The 19,127-nt window shown below is 41.5% G+C and overlaps 1 protein-coding gene across 2 annotated transcripts in view; it reads left to right on the top strand.

The window, feature by feature from the left end:
- The first annotated feature begins 10,735 nt into the window (after nt 1-10,735).
- The window catches only part of PIK3CB (phosphatidylinositol-4,5-bisphosphate 3-kinase catalytic subunit beta), a 182,221-nt gene continuing 173,829 nt past the window's right edge, over nt 10,736-19,127 (top strand). Inside the window, exon 1 of one of the 2 annotated variants that reach the window (XM_047098635.1) lies at nt 10,736-10,937. The gene's annotated coding sequence lies outside the window, so the exon portion shown is untranslated. Of the gene's footprint in view, nt 10,938-11,142; nt 11,166-19,127 lie in introns of those variants that run through there. The other variant, XM_047098638.1, reaches the window with a different exon arrangement.

The following is a 19,127-nucleotide window of genomic DNA, read 5'->3' as shown; positions in this document are numbered from 1 at the left end:
GGGCTGATGGCTCGGAGCCTGGAGCCTGTTTCCGATTCTGTGTCTCCCTCTCTCTCTGCCCCTCCCCCGTTCATGCTCTGTCTCTCTCTGTCCCAAAAATAAATAAACGTTGAAAAAAAAATTTAAAAAAAAAGAAAAACACAGCCTTGTATGAAATTCTCTTGGCAGCTGTTAAGGAGATACTTGACAAATACTTGCTGATTTCATCCTGAAAGTTGAGTCTGGATGGAACATCCCTAAACCCTCTGAGTGTGTAAGTCTTGATCTAGTAAGAGAAACAGTATTTATCTGCCCTTTGACCAATGTGAGGGTGAGAACTAGGGAAGTCATTTCACATTTCACTCTGGTCCCCACCCTTTCAGATTGAGCAATCCAGATTTTTGTTTTCAAGACCCATCCTACACCTGCAAGCTTCCCCATTCATTTGCATAGGTATTTCAAGACTGCTCTAGACCTGTGAGCTCGGCCTGACTTCAGTATCAAAAGCTGGTGTAAAAAACCAAACTACCTACATTTGGAAAGAAAGACTTGTTTAAGAAGCAGCAGAAATTAAAGTAAATCAACTCTTCATTTTATTGTTTGCTTAAGGAAAAAAGTTGTGATGGAGCCCATTTTTTTAGCCAAAATAATGCCCTTTGAAGTTAGGGCTTTGTTTTGTAAATACCCTTGTGAGCTGCCTGAGGAGCTGAAAATAAGCTCCTCAATAAAAATTCAGTGATGAATGAATCAGGGTGAAACTGCAAATAGGCCACTGGCATTGGAGCTTGAGAAATTTCTGCCTCTGATGCCTTCCTAAGAGGCCAGAAAATTCTTGATTCGATGTGTTCAGGTAGCAGATTATTTTTGATGTTAATTTAATTACATTACATTATCTTCATTATTTACAAACACAGGTTAAATTGGGGTGCCTGGGGGGCTCAGTCAGTTAAGCGCCCGACTTCGGCTCAGGTCATGATCTCACGGTTCGTGGGTTCGAGCCCCGCATCTGTGCTAACAGCACAGAGCCTGGAGCCTATTTCAGATTCTGTGTCTCCCTCTCTCTCTGCCCCTTCCCCACTCGCGCTCTGTCTCAAAAGTAAATAAACATTAAAAAAAAAAAAAACAAAAAAAACCAGGTTAAATTGGAGTCCCGGGTAGCTTGTCTGAAACAACAAACAGGGCAGCGCCTTTGTTGATAAATAGTTTTCATTCCAGAAGGCAGAGTCACACCCAACCCCCCTGGGAACCGGGGCGACAATCTTTGATCTGGCTAACTCTGCATACCAGCCCTAACTCGTTTTAAAAGTGCCTGATTTATTGTTTTTCAACATTCAACTTCTATTTCTTCAGTGTATGACACCATTCAAGAGTTGCAAGTTAATAGGATTGAAGACTAATTGCACTTAAAATACTGTGTGACCAGACTCCCTCATTTTGCAAAGGTGGTCTCTGAACTCACTTCCTGTCCTTCTAGCGCCCTCAATGCCAAGCTGACTCCCTCACTAGGCTCCACCCCTTCCTCTCTTGCTTTTTTCCTCTCCTTTCTCAGGGATAGTTGTATCTCTCACTAAATTACCCCCCTTTTATACATTTTCTTTATATATATATCTTATGTATTAAACATATATTGTATATATAACTGTTCCTTATGATATTTCCTTATGAACTATATATATGTATATATATACATACATATATATATGTGATCATGACACCTGAACATGCTAAGAATTTCAACTAGCATAAAGGAGAATAACCATCAAAATTAAGCCTCTAGCTGTCTTTCCTCCAGGCTACCCCTGTTAGTTTATGTCCTTCTGATGATAATCTAAGCATAACCAAACACTACCATATTTTACTGTTCTGTTTCTTACATATCTCATTGAATACTGTTTTGGAGACTGGCTCAGATCAGTTCATATAGAAATGCCTCATTCTTTTAAGAGTTGTATAATATCACATAATTCAGCTATAATCTCTGCATGTGTGCATGTCTAAGTGTTTTATTACATTTTCCTTTAAAGCCTTATGTATCTCTTACTTTGCATTCCAGGAAAATGTAGTGTCTGGTGCCCCTTGAGTAACCTCTGCACCTCATCTGCCTCTCCCTTTCTATCCTCTTCCTCCCATGGTTGGTAGTCCTGGTCTGTGTACGGTTTCAACCTTTTTGTGCTGGTCTTGGAAGGCAGTTGAAGAAGACAAGAGGAGAGAGAGAGGCAGCATTCCCACAGCTGAAGGCAGGGCAGGATGTTTGAAGCTTTGTTGGTTCTCTGATAAGTGAGACCAGCATCCAGGCCTCCTCCTTTAGAATTTAGGAATGATAACCACTTGCTCTATGACTTTGTACAAGTTTTATTGCCTGTAAGGGCTTTAATTTATCTCTGGGTAAGATGAGTAGGCTGTATAATGTGATTTCTAAGTCTCCAGGCTCCAAGTCTAAAATTTTAAGAAAATACTTTCTAATAATCCGCTGGTGTGAGTGTTAAGAGTATATTCCCTTTTGAGGCAGCTAGGTGGTTCAGTTGGTTAAGCATCCAGCTTCAGGTCATGACCTCACAGTTCATGAGTTGGAGCCCCACATTGGGCTCTCTGCTGTCAGCATGGAGCCTGCTTCAAATCCTCTCCCCCTCTTTCTCTGCCCCTCCCCTGCTAATTTTCTCTCTCAAAATCAATAAATAAACTTAAGAAAAAAGAGTATATCCCCTTTTCATTTATTTTGGGAGAGAAAGGGGGGCAGAAAGAGAGAGAGAGAGAAAGAGAGAGAGAATCCCAAGCAGGCTCTGCAGTCAGCACAGAGCTCAATGCAGGGCTCAAATTCATCAACAGTGACATCATGATCTGAGCAGAAATAAACAGTTGGATGCTCAACTGACTGAGTCACCCAGGCACCCCTAGATATTTGTAATTTTGAAGGATATTGACCAATTACCATCTTAAGGGATATACTCTTTTTAAAAAAAAATTTTTTTTAAGGGATATACTCTTGGGCCGTTTGGGTGGCTTAGTTAAGCAACTGACTCTTGGTTTCATCTCAGATCATGATCTCACAGTTCGTGGGATCGAGCCCACATTGGGCTCTGCACTGACAGCATGGAGACTGCCTGGAATTCTCTGCCTCTCTCTCTCTCTCTCTCTCTCTCTCTCTCTCTGAAATAAATAAACAAACATTAAAAAAATTTACAGATATCTATGCCTGTTGATCTAGTGATTTTATTTTTAGGCACTTATTCTTCAGGTACACTTGCATATGCACAAAGTAATATAAATTCAAAGTTGTTCATTGTAGCATTGTTTGTATAGGAAAAGATTGGAAACAGTCTATCCATTAACAAGTGATTAGATGATTATAGTATATCCTTACAATGGAACACTATATAGTAAAAAAAAAAAAGAATGCAGATACAATGAAATACTATTTAGCAATGAGAATGAACAAAGTACTGTTACATTCAGTAGAGTATAAATATCAAAACAATGTAGGGGAAAGGTAGAGCAAAAGAAGCTAAACATAAAAAAAACACCAGGGGGTGTCTGTCCTGGCTGGCTCAGTTGGTGAAGCATGACACTCTTGATCTTGGGTTTGCAAGTTAGAGCCCCATATCAGGTACAGAGAATACTTAAAAAATAAAAAAGTCCTGAGGTGCCTGGGTGGCTCAGTCAGTTAAGCATCCAAATCTCGATTTTGGCTCAGGTCATGATCTCATGGTTTATGAGTTTGAGCCCACATTGAGCTCTCTGCTGTCAGCACAGAGCCCCCTTTGGATCTTCTGTCCCCCTCTCTCTTTGCCTCTCCCCAGCTTGCGTGCACATGCTCTCTCTCAAAAATAAATTTAAAAAATTACAAGAAATAAATAAATAACATTAAAAAAAACTTTAAGAAAGCAGATTAAAATACACATTACACATCCATGAGCAAAAGGAAGAAAGAAAGAAAGAAAGAAAGAAAGAAAGAAAGAAAGAAAGAAAGAAAGAGGCGCCTGGGTGGCTCAGTCGGTTGAGCGGCCGACTTCTGCTCGGGTCATGATCTCGCAGTCTGTGAGTTCGAGCCCCGCGTTGGGCTCTGTGCTGACAGCTCAGAGCCTGGAGCCTGTTTTGGATTCTGTGTCTCCCTCTCTCTGACCCTCCCCCGTTCATGCTCTGTCTCTCTCTGTCTCAAAAATAAATAAACGTTAAAAAAAATTTTTAAAAGAAAGAAAGAAAGAAAGAAAGAAAGAAAGAAAGAAAGAAAGAAAGAAGCAGGCTCTGCACTGTGATTGCAGAGTCCAATTTGGGGCTCGAACTCAGGAGCCATGACATGGTGACCTGAGCTGAAGTCTGACATTTAACTGACTCAGCCACCCAGGCACCCCTAATGAATCTATTTAATTAAACGTTCAAAACCAATAACACCACCAACAGTGAAAGTTCAAAAACAGAAAAAGGAAATGTCCAGCGTTAGAAGCTGGGATAATAGTTGTCTCTGGGGACAGGGCAGTGAGTAGAAGGGGTTCAGAGAAGTGGGTTTTAAGATATTCTTCACGGGGTGCCTGGATGACTCTGTGGATAGAGCATATAACTCTTGATCTTGGGGTTATAAGTTTGAGCCCCTCCCAAACTGGGTGTAGAGATTACTTCAAAAAATTAAAAAAAAAAAAAAAGGTGTTCCTCATGTTCTCTTTATTGATTTGGGAACTAGTTACACAGGTGTGTTCAGTTTGTGAAAATTTATGATGTATGTGTAGTACAATTCTACACATCCATAAAAGTTTAAAAAGAATACAGTTATTGTATATGCTCTGATATAAGACAACCTGATATATATTACATGAAAAAAGCAAGTATGAATCAAATACTTCCATTTGTGTAAAAAAAAATAAATAAAAGGAGGGAAATAGGGGTGCCTGGGTGGCTCAGTCAGTTAAGTGTCTGACTTTTTTTTAAGATTATTTATTTCTTTTCTTTTTTTATTAATAATTTATCTTTTAATTTACATCCAAGTTAGTTAGCATATGGTGCAACAATGATTTCTGGAGTAGATTCCTTAATGCCCTTTGCCCATTTAGCCCATCCCCCCTCCCACAACCCCTCCAGTAACCCTCTGTTCTCCATATTTAAGAGTCTCTTATGTTTTGTCCCCCTCCTTGTGTTTATATTATTTTTGCTTCCCTTATCTTATGTTCATCTGTTTTGTATCTTTTTTTTTTAACATTTATTTATTATTGAGAGACAGACACAGAGTGTGAGCAGGGGAGGGGTAGAGAGAGGAGGAGACACAGAATCTGAAGCAGGCTCCAGGCTCTGAGATGTCAGCACAGAGCCCAACGCAGAACTCGAGCTCACAAACTGCGAGATCATAACCTGAGCCGAAGTCGGTCGCCCAACCAACTAAACCACCCAGGTGCCCCTGTTTTGTCTCTTAAAGTCTTCATATGAGTGAAGTCATATGATATTTGTCTTTCTCTGACTGACTAATTTCGCTTAGCATAATCCCCTCCAGTTCCATCCACTTACTTGCAAATGGCAAGATTTCATTCTTTTTGATTGCCGAGTAGTATTCCATCTTGTATATATACCACATCTTCTTTATCCATTCATCCATCGATGGACATTTGGGCTCTTTCCATACTTTGGCTATTGTGGATAGTGCTGCTATAAACATTGGGGTGCATGTGCCCTTTCGAAACAGCATACCTGTACCCCTTGGATAAATACCTAGTAGTGCAATTGCTGGGTCTTAGGGTAGTTCTATTTTTAATTTTTTGAGAAACCTCCATGCTGTTTTCCAGAGTGGCTGCACCAGTTTGGATTCCCACCAGCAGTGCAAAAGAGAACCTCTTTCTCTGCATCCTCACCAACATCTGTTGTTGCCTGAGTTGTTAATGTTAGCCATTCTGAGTGTCTAACTGTTGGTTTTGGTCCAGGTCATAATTGCGGTTCATGGGTTCTAGCCCCAAGTCCGGGCTCCATGCTGACAGTGTGGAGCTTGTTTGGGATTCTCTCTCTCCTTCTCTCTCTGCCCCTCCCCTGCTCTTTCTCTCTCAATAAATAAACTTAAAAAAAGTAGGGAACTATATCTGCACTTGCTTATATGTGCATACAATACCTCTGAAGGATGCTCAAGAAACTGACAACATTGGTTTTGTGAAGAGAGTTTCATAGCTGAGAGAATTTTACTGCCGTTAGGTTGTACATTTTGAATTTCAAATCATGTGAATATATTACTTATACAATGAAAAGAAAACACTCAAATTCTAAAACACTCATAAAAAAGTTCTGTGATCTTAGGAAATACTCAGAAGTACTTGGAAAGAAAGAAAATAGGGGGAATAAAACCACCAAAAGACTATATGTTGAAGGTATAACACAGAAATCAGTGATGGGAAAGTGGGGGACATGGAGAACACTTGAGTCTTCTAAAATTGGACAGGGGTGCTAGGGTGGCTCAGTTGGTTAAGCACCTAATCTTGGCTCAGGTCATGATCTTGCGGTTTGTGGGTTCCAGCCCCAAGTCCCGCTCTGTGCTGACAGCTCAGAGCCTGGAGCCTGCTTCAGATTCTGTGTCTCCCTCTCTCTCTGCTCCTCCTCCACTCCTGGTCTGTGTTTGTCTCTCAAAAACGAATAAAAATGTTTAAAAAATTAAAAAAATAATAAAATTGGACAGATAGAACCTTCTCTTTGTGTTCACAACTTTACTTATTTATTTTTAGAGTTTATTTACCTGTTTTGGCCGTCTGGGTGGCTCAGTTGGTTAAGCATCCCACTTCAGCTCAGGTCATGATCTCACAGTTCGTGGGTTCAAGCCCTGCATGGGGGGCTCTGTGCTGACAGCTCAGAGCCTGGAGCCTGCTTCACATTCTGTGTCTCCCTCTCTCTCTGCCCCTCCCCTTCTTGTTCTCTGTCTGTCTCTTAAAAAAGTAAACAAACATTAAAAAAATTTACGAAAATGTAAAAAAAAATTAAAAAAAATAAAAGGGGGGCCGTCTGGGTGGCTCAGTCGGTTGAACATCTGACTTCAACTCAGGTCATGATCTCACAGTCTGTGGGTTCAAGCCCCGCATCAGGCTCTGTGCTGACAGCCCAGAGCCTGGAGCCTGCTGATCCTGTGTCTCCTTCTCTCTCTGCCTCTCCCCCATTCTCACTTTGTCTCACTCTGTCTCTCAAAAATAAATAAATGTAAAAAAAAAAATTAAAAAAAATTTATGAAAAGTTTATTTATCTTTTTTAGTAATTCTACACCCAGTATGGGGCTTGAACTCACACCCAAGATCAAGAGTCGCATGCTCTTCTGACTGAAACAGCCAGGCACGCCTGTGTTTACAACTTTAACTACGATTTAAGAACTAGTCACAAATTGTTTTTTCTTTTAAAACTGTGTTTACTAGAGGTGCCTGGCTGGTTCAATTAGTAGAGCATGTGACTCTTGACCTTGGGGTCATGAGTTCATGTCCCATGTTTGGCATAGAGCTTACTTAAAAAAATAAAGTAAAACTATTTATTGGATTAAAAGAATAAGTTAATGCATACACTGGTTATAACAAGTAAGACAATTTGGGACACCTGGGTGGCTCAGTTGGTTGAGCAACTGATTCTTGGTTTTGGCTCAGGTCATGATCTTGAAGTTCATGAATTCCAGCCCTGCGTGGGGCTCTGTATTGACAGTGCAGAGCCTGCTTGGGATAGTCTCTTTCTCCCTGTTTCTCTGCCCTCCCCTGCTTGTGCATGCACTCTCTCTCTCTCTCAAAATAACTAAATCAAGTTAAAAAAAATGAGTAAGATAATTCAAAGATCTACACATATTAAAAAAGATAACTCCCTCCCACCCAAGTCTTCCTCTTTTAGCCCTCTGAGTCATCCAATGTGATCAGCCTACCGTAATTCCTTCCACCCCTTTCTCTATATTCATATAAACATATATAAATGGTCAACAATAAACTAAAAGGATCATACCACTCTTTATCACTCTATAATTTGCATTTTTGACTTTAATAATATATCTGGACATCCCTCTGGGTCAATACAAATAGTTCTAACTCATTTTCATCATCGAATAATATTCCATAGTATGGAGGCAGGGCAACTGATTCATGGATCCCATTATCTATGGACGATCAGCTTGTTCCCAGTTTGTTTGTGTTTGTTTCACACCACAAACAATATGATAAGCATCTGTCTTAGGTTCCTGTGGTTACTTTAACAAATTATCACAAACTGGGGGACTTAAAACAGAAAGTTATTCTCTCATAATTCCTAAGTCTACAAGGCTGAAATAAAGGAATTGGCAGGGCTGTTTCCTTCTAGACACTCTGAAGGAGAATTTGTTCTATGCCCCTCTTCCATCTTCTGGTAGCTGCCAGTGATCCTTGGCGTTCTTTGGCTTGTAGATGCATCATTCCCATCTCTGCCTCGTTGTTTTTTGTTGTTGTTTTTTTTTTGTCCCTGCCTCATCGTTCACATCACCTTTGTCTCTGTGTCTCTGTATCTCAAATCTCCTTTGGCCTTTCCCTTACAAGGACACTTGTCACTGGATACAGGGCCCGTCCTAATTCTAACATGATCTCATTTCAAGATCCTTAACTTAATTACATGTATAAAGATCCTTTTTCCAAATAAGGCTATGTTCACAGGTTTTGGGTGGACGTATTTGTAGAAGGGTCAACATTCAACCCACTGCAGCATTCTTGTGTATATCCTTATGGATATTTTCTTTAGCTTTCCCATAGGGCAGAGTTAATGTATTTTTTGGTCAATTGGCAAGTGTGTGTATTTTAAAGGCTAATAAATATTCCCAGGTTACTTCTAGAAAGTTTGCAGCTATTATACTTCTATCAGAGGTGTACCAGGGCTCCTTTCCCCAGGTATCATTGATTGCTTTTGTTAATGTTTGCCAGTCTAATGAGGGAAAATGGATTATTGTTTTAATGTTTTTCCATAACTATTAGTGAAATAAGCGTCTTTTTAATGGACCACTCGGATTTTCTCCTCCATTAATTGCCTGCTTGTATACCTTGCCTATATTTTTATAACATTGATCCAGCTGGCTTTAAAAAAAAATCCATTTATAGGGGCATGTGGCTGGCTCATTTGGTAGAGTATGTGACTGCTGCTTTCTGGGTTGTGAGTTCAAGCCCCATCTTGGGCAGGAGAGCTTACTTAAAAAAAATCCATTTTTAGAAACTCTTACGCTTCTGATACATAGAGATATGTATGTTAGAGATACAATGTGTTTCCCATTTTTTTAAAAGTTATTGTTTTAAGTTTATTTATTTTAAAAGCAAGGGCGGGGGGTGGGGTGCAGAGTGAGAGAGAAGGAGAGAGAGAATCCCAAACAGGCTCTGTACTGTCAGCAAAGAGCTGGATGTGGGGCTCAACATAACAAACTGTGAGATCATGACCTGAGCTGAAACCAAGAGATAGACATTTAACCAACTGAGCCATCAAGGTGCCCCTGTCTGCCATACATTTTGTTGTTTTATTCCATTTTTCTTTAATTTGTCTTGTCATTGTGATGTCATGCAAAACTTTCACAATACTTATGTAGACAATTTTTTTAATGATTCTGGGCTTCCTGTCTGGCTTAAAATTTCCCCCTCACGAAATAAATGTCATATCACTATTCTTTAAAAAATTCCCTCTAAGTGTTTGTTTCACATATATATACATATATATGTAAAATATTTATTTAAGTAATCTCTACCCCCAAAGTGGGGCTCTAACTCATGACCCCCAGATCAAGAGTTGCATGCTCTTCCAGCTGAACCAGCCAGGCGCCCGTTTCGTATATTTTTATATCTTTAATTCTTCTGGAATTTATTTTTGAATGTGGTATGGTTCTAACTTTGATGTATTATAAATATTCAATTAAACTAGGATAATTTATCAAACTACTGTTTTACCACTGGCCTGTTTGCCATCTTTGCTTTATAGTAGGTTCTACTTCTAGATTCCATCCTCGGTTACTCAAATATTTGCTTGAGCTATTATAGCAGCGAAAGTTAAAATAACTCTGCAATATAGTAGCTTTACAATAAGTTAAGATTTTAGCTTTTCAGTAAGTGAAATTGAAGTGTGCCTCTAAGAAAGTCTATAAAATTTCCTGGTAGAGGTCCAAAGATAACAGGAGATAAGGTATGCAAAGGGGGCTGTGTAAACTATAAGGCACTACATACAAATGTTAGCTGTTACTGTCGCAAAAATGAACACACAGAAAAATAATCTTGGGCTTGGAAGGCTGTACTTCTGCTTTTATGACCATTAATACAGCAGGACTTGAAGAACCAGCTGTGAAGCAGCCAATCTAGCAACTCCATCTCCAGAAGTGGAGTGACAGAAGAAGGGGGAAAAGCGATGGGCTGCGCCCAGTCAACGAGGAGTCAGTTCAAAGTTCCAGAACGGAATTCGGGAGAGGGACTGGGAAGCGAAGGCCAACAAGGAAATCTAGAACAGAGGGGTGTCTCGGGAGGGGGCTACGAAAGCCGGGGGCAGGTGGCGGTTCTCTGCTGAAGGCGGCCTGTTGGAGATCCCCAATCCCACTGTCTTCCAGAAGCCACAAAGAGGAGCCGAAACGGCGAGCAGTAGCGTCCCGGGAGGGCAGGGAGCCCGAGAGAACTAGGCGGCAGCACCGCCTCTCTCTCTGCCCTGCCGGGCCAGTCCCGCAGGTCTGGCGGCGGCCGCTGCGGGGCCGGGGATTGGTCCGAGCAGCGCGCGGGGCGGGGCGAAGCCTGCTGGAAGGCCTGCCGGGGAGGTGGGCGCGCGCGCGGGCACGGCGGCGGCGCGCGCGTGCTCCGTCGGTCGGTGCGGCGGCGGCGGCGGCAGAGCGGGCCATGGCTGTGGGTGGCGGGCCAGTGTAACGCCGCGCGGGGCAGGCGGGAGGCGACCGGGAGAGGCAGGGATGGGGGTGCCTCAGCGGGACGGTCGCGGTGGCCTGGGCTGCTGACCGCGTAACCGGAGCTAGGAGTCTGCGGCGGCGGAACACCGGGCAGGTGAGAGCGGCGGCGCGGGACCCGGATGCGGCGCAGCCGAGTGGCAGCGCGGTCGCGGCGGCGGGTGAGGTGCCCCCGCGCGGGCGGGCGGCGCGCTCTAGCCCGCCACAGCCTGCGGCGCCGGCGAGTTGTGTACCCGCGGCGCGCTTCCTGCCGTCGCGGAGGACACCCGCCCGCCGGCCTGCGGGGGCGCTTCGCTCGACTGCGGCCCTCCCGGGGCTCTCTTAGGTGAGCGGCGCTTCCTGGCCACCGGGCGGCCGAGACGCGACCGGTAGCCCCCGGCCGCTGGCGCTTTTGGTGGCGTTCCTGAAGGGCCCTCTCTGGAGAGGCGGCGCCTTCGCCCTGTCTCTCCTCCGCCTTTGCGGACGTCCCCGCGGCTTCTCCACCCTCAGGTGCCTTTTTGTGTAGAAGTGCATTTTAGGGGCGGGGATCCTGGGCTGTTAGGGTACGGTCGTGTTTTCAAATTCCACCGCCTCCACTGACCAGCTCTGGGACCTTGGGCCCAAGTGTCCCGATTTGTTAATGGGAATAATAATACGTACTTCACAGGGTTGTTTTGAGGATAGGACCGGATGATGTGCATGACCGACCTGCCAGAGCTCGGTAAGTGGTAAGCTATTAGGCAGCATCTCTTCTCGTTAGCCGTTGCTGATTCCAGGCTGCGGGTGTACGTTTGGGGGCACATTTATTTACAGACTGCTCTGGTGTTGCAGTAACCTTCACTGAAATTGCCTAATATTGGAGACTGTTCTCTTACAGTGGCCAAAATAGAATCGTCTATTTCCCATACTAGAATCTTGTAGTCTCTTTCTTGCTAAGGCTTACTTGGGCTACCTGTCTCAGGTGCTGAGTGGCAATTGTTGAAATAAGACCGAAAGAATTTTAGGATTCGCTTAGGATGGAAAATGGTGGGACACACAAACTGGAAGTGCTTTGCAGTTTAAATAATCTTAAGTCACACTTAACTGTCACTTGTTACAGAGTATAAACACACGAGGAATATGGAAACAGACTCATTTTTCTGCGTTGCTACATCCGAAGGGAGTGACAAGTGCTTTTGTAAACATCATTGTGGGTAGTGTTAGTGTCTGGTGAAGTCATCATAATTAAATTAGATGAGTACTTACTTTGAAGCACTGAGTGAATGTTTGGAAATGTGATTCCTAATAAAATCATCTCCGAGTCAGTATTCTCAGCAGTTCATTAATCATTTGGGGATTTTTATGCAATGCTGTAAGGTTTTTATGGTAAAAGCAGAACTGTTTAAGTCATGATAATGTAGCATAAGACAGTGGTCAGGATAAAGATCTTAGTTTCAGAAGGCAAGTGTAGAAACAAGTAATAATCATAAGCTTTAAAAATGAAAATTGTATTCACTAAAGCAAAAATGACTAACAACAAAAAAACTTTGTTTTACACCCCCTGATTCATACTCTGATGAGGATCTTTGACCTTCAGGGTGTTTTTTAGAAGTGTAGAAAATTGAGTTGTCTTTTAATTTATTGCCATTTTGCACCTCTTGACTGTGTTTTCTACTGTGTAAAGAGACTCATCCACAGAGACTTTGATTCAACTTATTTTTGAATGTGAACAAAATACACAGAAAAAAAAATTAAAATTAGACCTTGTAATCTAAGATACGTTCTTCCTAAATTGTGATTTTTCCTCTTGTCTCACTTCAGATTGGTGAACCTGACAGTAGAAGCACTACTGTGCTAGCTGCTGAAAAGGCTAGAGGTCAGAAGTCCCATCTTGCTTTGTTCTAGGTCTGGACTTGGGTCCCTAATAGCTGGGGCTTTGGGGATGTCACTCAGTCTTTTTGGTTTTGCCTTAGTCTTTTTATTTATAGAGTTTGAGTGGGTGTGTGTCACAAGGTTTGGGAGGGTGGTGATGGACTAGTGAATCACATTATATAGAAGAACCTTCCAGGATACTGCACTTTTATGGTTTCCTTCTCTTCACTCCCTTTCTCTCCTTTTGTTGATTTTTCCTTCTCCCTGAATTCAAAACATCCTAATGCCTTAGCGCTTCCAAGCCATTCCCTCAACTTAAAAAAAAAAACTTTTTTTAAAGTAAAATCTGTGCCCAATGCAGGGTTTGAACTCACAACCCCAACATCAGGAGTCACATGCTGTGCTGCCTAAGCCAGCCCAGTGCCCCTATCCCCTCTACTTTTTTCTTTTCTTAAAAAAAATTTTTTTGAGTGTAGTTAACACACGGTGTTACATTAATTTCAGGTATACCACACAGTGATTCAACAAGTGTATACATTACATAATGCTGTGCTCACCACAAGTGTGGCTACCATCTGTTGCCATACAATACTATTACGATTATCACTATGTTCCCTCTACTGTTTTTCTACCTGTGCTCTCTCCAGGTGATCTCATCATGTCCACTGTCCATGTGCTGTTGACGTTCGGATTTTTTAAAAGGTTTATTTATTTTGAGACAGCGAGCAAGAATGTGGTGAGGGGAGTGGGAGAGACAGAATCCCAAGCAGGCTCCGTGCTATCGGAGCAGAGCCTGATGTGGGGTTCGATCTCACAAACTGTGAGATCGTGATCTGAGCTGAAATCAAGAGTTGGACTCTCAACTGACTAGCCACCCAGGTGCCTGACGCTCAGATTTTTATCTCCAGTCCTGAACTTTAGATTTCTTTTACTGCCTTTGTGGTATCTTCACTCCATTTGCCTTTAGGCATCCAAAACTGAACATGTTCAGAGTGGAGCTCTTGATTTGTTTCTCAGCCTTTTCCTTCCTCAGCACCCCTCTGCCCTCCTCCTCCACCCCCGTTAAGTGAAAAATCTGGTGGTCATTCTTAATTCATCCCTTTGCCTCACTGCACCTCCATTCCCCACATAATCAGTCCTTCAGCAAACCCTGTCAATTTTACCTCCAAAATACATTTCAGGTATATTTACTTCTTCGTTTTTACTGCCACCAACCCATTTCTTCTTGGGCAGTAGCTTCTTACCTGGTCTCTTGCCTCTGGTCTTGCTTTCCTGTTTCAAATAGTGATCAGAGTGATCTTTATACTCACTTTCCTGCTTCAGTGGCTTATTACACTAAGAAGTAAATCCATACTCTTTACTTGCATTTTCTGCTATTATCTTGCTTATTTACTTATTTATTTGTTAGGGCTTTTTTCCCCTTCGGCATACTCTAAACTCTCTGAGGGCCAGGATCTTGTCTGTCTTCTATATTGGTATTCTTGGTAACCAGAACAGTGCCTAAAACATTTAATTAATGTTGAATGAATGAATGTGTGAATGAAATAAGTCAGTCTTTTGATTATAAGTTCAACATGTGTTGAACAAACTTATTCTTTTTGGTCCCAGATTTGTGCAAATAAGGAAGTAATCAGAGGGCCTAGAGGTATTCTGTTAGGCATCCTTATTCCTCAGTCTTGGTTAAGGGGTGCTGTACCTCCTGAAGAGGCTAGACATTAAACCACTAATAACAACAAATGTGATTTTTATTCATTGTGTACTGGTTCATTAGTATTTTTGTAAATAAGGAACTAAACAGGTTTTCCAGGCTTGTGTTGTTCTTTTGAGACATTGAATTTTGGTCTTGACTGGAGGGGATTGTTTCTAGAATGTGGTACTTTCATTTAGTATTGCATACCAAATCCGATAGGGTAGCAGTTGGAATGTTTGCAGAGAGCAGGTGTGTTTATTTCAATTACACTATTTAAAAAAACAAAAACAAAACCGGAGACCCCTGCTCCTCTGTGTGTGTGTGTGTGTGTGTGTGTGTGTGTATGTGTATGTGTGTATCCATCCTCTCAACCATTTGATTTGGAATTATCATGTCTTGGGGATAAATTCTTACCATTTGGTTTCTTTCTTTCTTTTTTTTCAGGATTTTATTTTTGAAGCATGGGATTCTGTCTCTCCCTCTCTCTCTGCCTTTCCCCCACTTGAACTCTCTTATTCAAAAGAAATAAAATATTAAAAAAGAGTGTATAATTCCATTGTCAAAGTAGAAATAGAGAAAAAATATGTTGGAGGAGAAAAGCTTAGATTAGAAGAATAATGCTGACTTAACATTTAGTGAAAGAGAAGAAGAAAAGGAAGATAGGTGAGAATATCATCAGTTTTTTTGGCTGGCGTGAGACAACTTCCCTTATCACTCCTCTTACCTCTCACTGCCCTCCCCAGATTTTGTCACCTGGATTTTTTTCCCTCTCCTCACTCTCCATTCCCTGATTGGTATGGCCTCTTTTTCTAAGGAATACTTGTGAGCCTTCAGTAGTTTAATGTCTGCTTGTAATGCTTTGTGAGAGGAAACTATCCTTTTCTTGAAGAGGCCTTTCTTCTCCTAGTCAAGGTCTATCTGCCTACATTTTCTAGCCATTGGGTCCAGCTTTCTCTTTAGACTGGCTCCAAACTGGTGCACTTCCTTTTTAAGTTGTTGTTCTACCATAGATTCCATAGTAGCCTTTATGTTATCTCCAGGTTAAATAGTTCTGAGTCACAAGCTTCTAGTTGAGAGAGAGAAAAATGAAAGGGATTAGATGTGTGGTTGTGTGTGTATAGTGTGTTTGTTCTAGTTGCTCTGATAATGCAGATTGTGTCTCTAATTTAGACCTTTCTTTTTTTTTTTTTAAAAATTTTTTTTTTCAACGTTTATTTATTTTTGGGACAGAGAGAGACAGAGCATGAACGGGGGAGGGGCAGAGAGAGGGAGACACAGAATCGGAAACAGGCTCCAGGCTCCGAGCAATCAGCCCAGAGCCCGACGCGGGGCTCGAACTCACGGACCGCGAGATCGTGACCTGGCTGAAGTCGGACGCTTAACCGACTGCGCCACCCAGGCGCCCCTAGACCTTTCTTTTTCAATAGGCTTGTTTATTATTATTCATTAAATAAAAACTTTTTATATAAATTTCATATAAATATATAATTTTTGTATAATATATGATGTACAGTAAATATATAATACACTTTTAGATAAATATTTTTAAATATTAAAATTAATTATTATTATATTATCCACCATCAGCATGGAGGCAGACATGGGGCTGGATCCCAGGACCCTAGGATCATGACCTGAGCCAAAATCAAGAGTCGGACACTCGAGTGACTGAGCCACTCAGGTGCCCCTATTTTTTTAGATGACCAAAGAGATTTTGATAAAAAGACATTTCTAAAAGAGGATGACATTGAATTTAAAAAATTTTATATACAGTAAAACTCTAATTTTTAAAATTAATTGAAAATGTTTTCAGTACAGTTAATGTACAGTGTATTAGGTGTACGGTGTAAATGATTCAACAATTGTATTCATTACTCAGTGCTCATTGTGATAAGTATAATCTTCATTGCCTATCACCTAATTTCACCCATCTCCCACCCACCGCTCCTCTGGCGACCATCAGTTTGTTCTCTGTAGTTAAGTCTGTTTCTTTGGTTTGTCAAAACTTAATTTTTTTCATATACAGTCCTGAGGGTTTTTTTTTTTTATTATTAAATGTTTATTTATTTATTTTGAGGGAGAGAGAGTATGAGCCAGGGAGGAGCAGGGAGAGAGGGAGAGAGAGAATCCCAAGCAGGCTCCATGTTGTCAGCCCAGAGCTTAACATGGGGTTCAAATCTCACAAACCCTGAAATCGTGACCTGAGCCAAAATCAAGAGTCAGATGCTTAATCGACTGAGCCACTCAGGCGCTCCCCTCCTGAGTTTTAACACATGCATAGATTTTTGTAATTATAGCCACCACTAACAGTATACGGAACAATTCCAACACCTCAAAGAATTCCTTTGTGTTACTCCTTTGTAGTCCTCTCCCTTCTCATTCTGAGCACTTGGATTCATTTTATTTATTTATAAAAATATTTATTCATTTTTGAGAGAGAGCGAGACAGAGGGTGAGTTGGGGAGAGGCAGAAAGAGAGGGAAACACAGAATTCGAAGTAGGCTCTGAAGCAGGCTCCAGGCTCTGAGCTGTCAGCATGAAGCCTGACCCAGGTCTCAAACCCATGAACCATGAGATCATGACCTGAGCCGAAGTCAGATGCTTAACTGAGCCACCCAGGCGCCCTTATTTGTGTTTTAAAGAGAAAATTTTTCATGGCTAGAATATGTTAGAACTAGAATGAGTGGATAACTGATCACCCTAATTGTTGGTTTTCTTTTGGAAATATAAATGAGATAATTCCAGTCTTCAACATGCAATAAACTAATTATCCTTGTAGATGAAGGAATGTTTATAAAGGCTTTAAATTAAAAAAATACTGTATAACTTCTGAAAACTGTCAAGTGAGGTGAATCCCATAATGTCAGCTTATATAAAGGACCATCTAAGAGAATTTGGAGGCTAAGTCTGTGATAATAATGGATTCATCTCTCTGGTAAATCTAGACTTCCCATTTACTGCTCTTGGCAGGGTTAGCTAGAGATTAATTTTGCCAAGGATTATGTTATGAAGTCTCAGTTTTTCTTCCTAACTTCTCTCTAGCATTGTCACTTTCTGCTAGCCTATTTTTTCCTAGCACTTAAAGTTGTTTTTAGCCATTCAACTTTCCTAGGGATTGAAGGGAGGATATGCTATCTGTATAACTATGGTGTGTTGCAAATGTAGCTTTCATTTGTCTTATATATATTAGTTTCAACCTAAAGCAGTTAATAATGTAGAAACTTCATCATTTCCTTACAAAATTCACAAATCCTTACCCTGAATCCTGGCTTCAGGATCTGTTTTCCCCCACCTCTTTGCCAAGAATGCATACCTCCTTATTTCCGGCAGTATTTAAAGCAGTTCGCTTGAGGTTATTATCATTGCCCTTTTAACTGGGTGTATTTACTGCTGGACCATCCCCTCTGTTGTGGTATTGCTAGAGCCAGGTCTGCAACTCACAGTCCTCTGGTGCAAGCTAGGAAGAACTGACATGCTTGTTCCTGACTCTAGCCTGTCCTCCCCTGGTGCTGGAATCACTTGGGAGACCACCAGGCAAATGCTTACTTGTCTTCAGGGGAAATGCGATCCTGATTATCCATGCCTTCAGGAGAAGGATTATGTGGATTAAAAGAAATCCATGAGTAATCCAGAAGCTTTATTTAAACTGCAGTTTAACCACATTCCTGACGATAGTTTTTCCTTGCATTTCTAATAACTGTAATATTTACTAATTTCGTATCTATCTCCTACCATATAGAAGTATTGGCAATTGTGAAGTAGGGAAAGGATGGGAGGGGTCAAAGGAATTAGATAATGAACAGGCTTTGCCCTACATAATTTGGTGTTGACTGGGTGGTTTAACCACAGTGCTTACTAGACCTCAAAGACCTGAATTCCATGAATTCCTTACCTGCTGAGCCACTGGAAGAAATTTGAGGTGACTGTCAACAAAAGGGCAAACTCCATTTTGAGACATTTGCTCCTTACTAGTTTAAATGATTGAGCTTTCATGATTTAAATAATGAGTACTTCAGACCATCAGAATTATAAGTTTAATGCAATTTGAAGTTTTCTTTAATGTTTATTTAAAAATTCAACTTTTCAACAATTTTCAGAGGAATTAAACTGAAAAACTGCAGTTTGAAATAGAGATTGTCTCTCTCTCTCTTTTTTTTTTTTTTTGGAGTTTATTTTGAGAGAGAGAGAGAGAGAGCTCGGGCAAGAGCAGGGGAGGGGCAGAGAGAGAGGGAGAAAGAGAATTCCAAGCAGGCTCCCCACAGTCAGTGCGGAGCCTGATACAGGGCTTAGAGTCAACAAACCATGAGATCGTGACTTGAGCCGAAACTAAGAGTGGGATGCTTAACGGACTGAGCCATCCAGGCACCCCGAGATGCTCAGTTTTTGTAGCCAGACCGCTTACTACTACCTCTGACAAGTTACTTACACAGTAATTAATTTCTATTAAAAAAAATTTTTTTTTAACATTTATTTATTTTTGAGACAGAGAGAGACAGAGCATGAACGGGGGAGGGTCAGAGAGAGGGAGACACAGAATCTGAAACAGGCTCCAGGCTCTGAGCTGTCAGCACAGAGCCCGACGCGGGGCTCGAACTCACGGAGTGCGAGATCATGACCTGAGGTGAAGTCGGCCGCTTAACCAACTGAGCCACCCAGGCGCCCCTAATTTCTATTAAACCGTTGAAATATGGTCAGTTAAAATTGTGTATTTTTTTTTTTTTTGGTGCAAAAATGTGTTATTAAAGCATGAGGACAGGGCCCATGGGC

This window comes from Lynx rufus, unplaced genomic scaffold (genome assembly GCF_022079265.1).
Source record: "Lynx rufus isolate CCGP_SWC_20201006 ecotype Redwood Valley unplaced genomic scaffold, mLynRuf1.p SCAF_5, whole genome shotgun sequence".
NCBI classification, from domain to species: domain Eukaryota; kingdom Metazoa; phylum Chordata; class Mammalia; order Carnivora; family Felidae; genus Lynx; species Lynx rufus.
The sequence above is the reverse complement of the archived record's forward strand: the minus strand, read 5'-3'. Positions and strand labels throughout refer to the sequence as shown.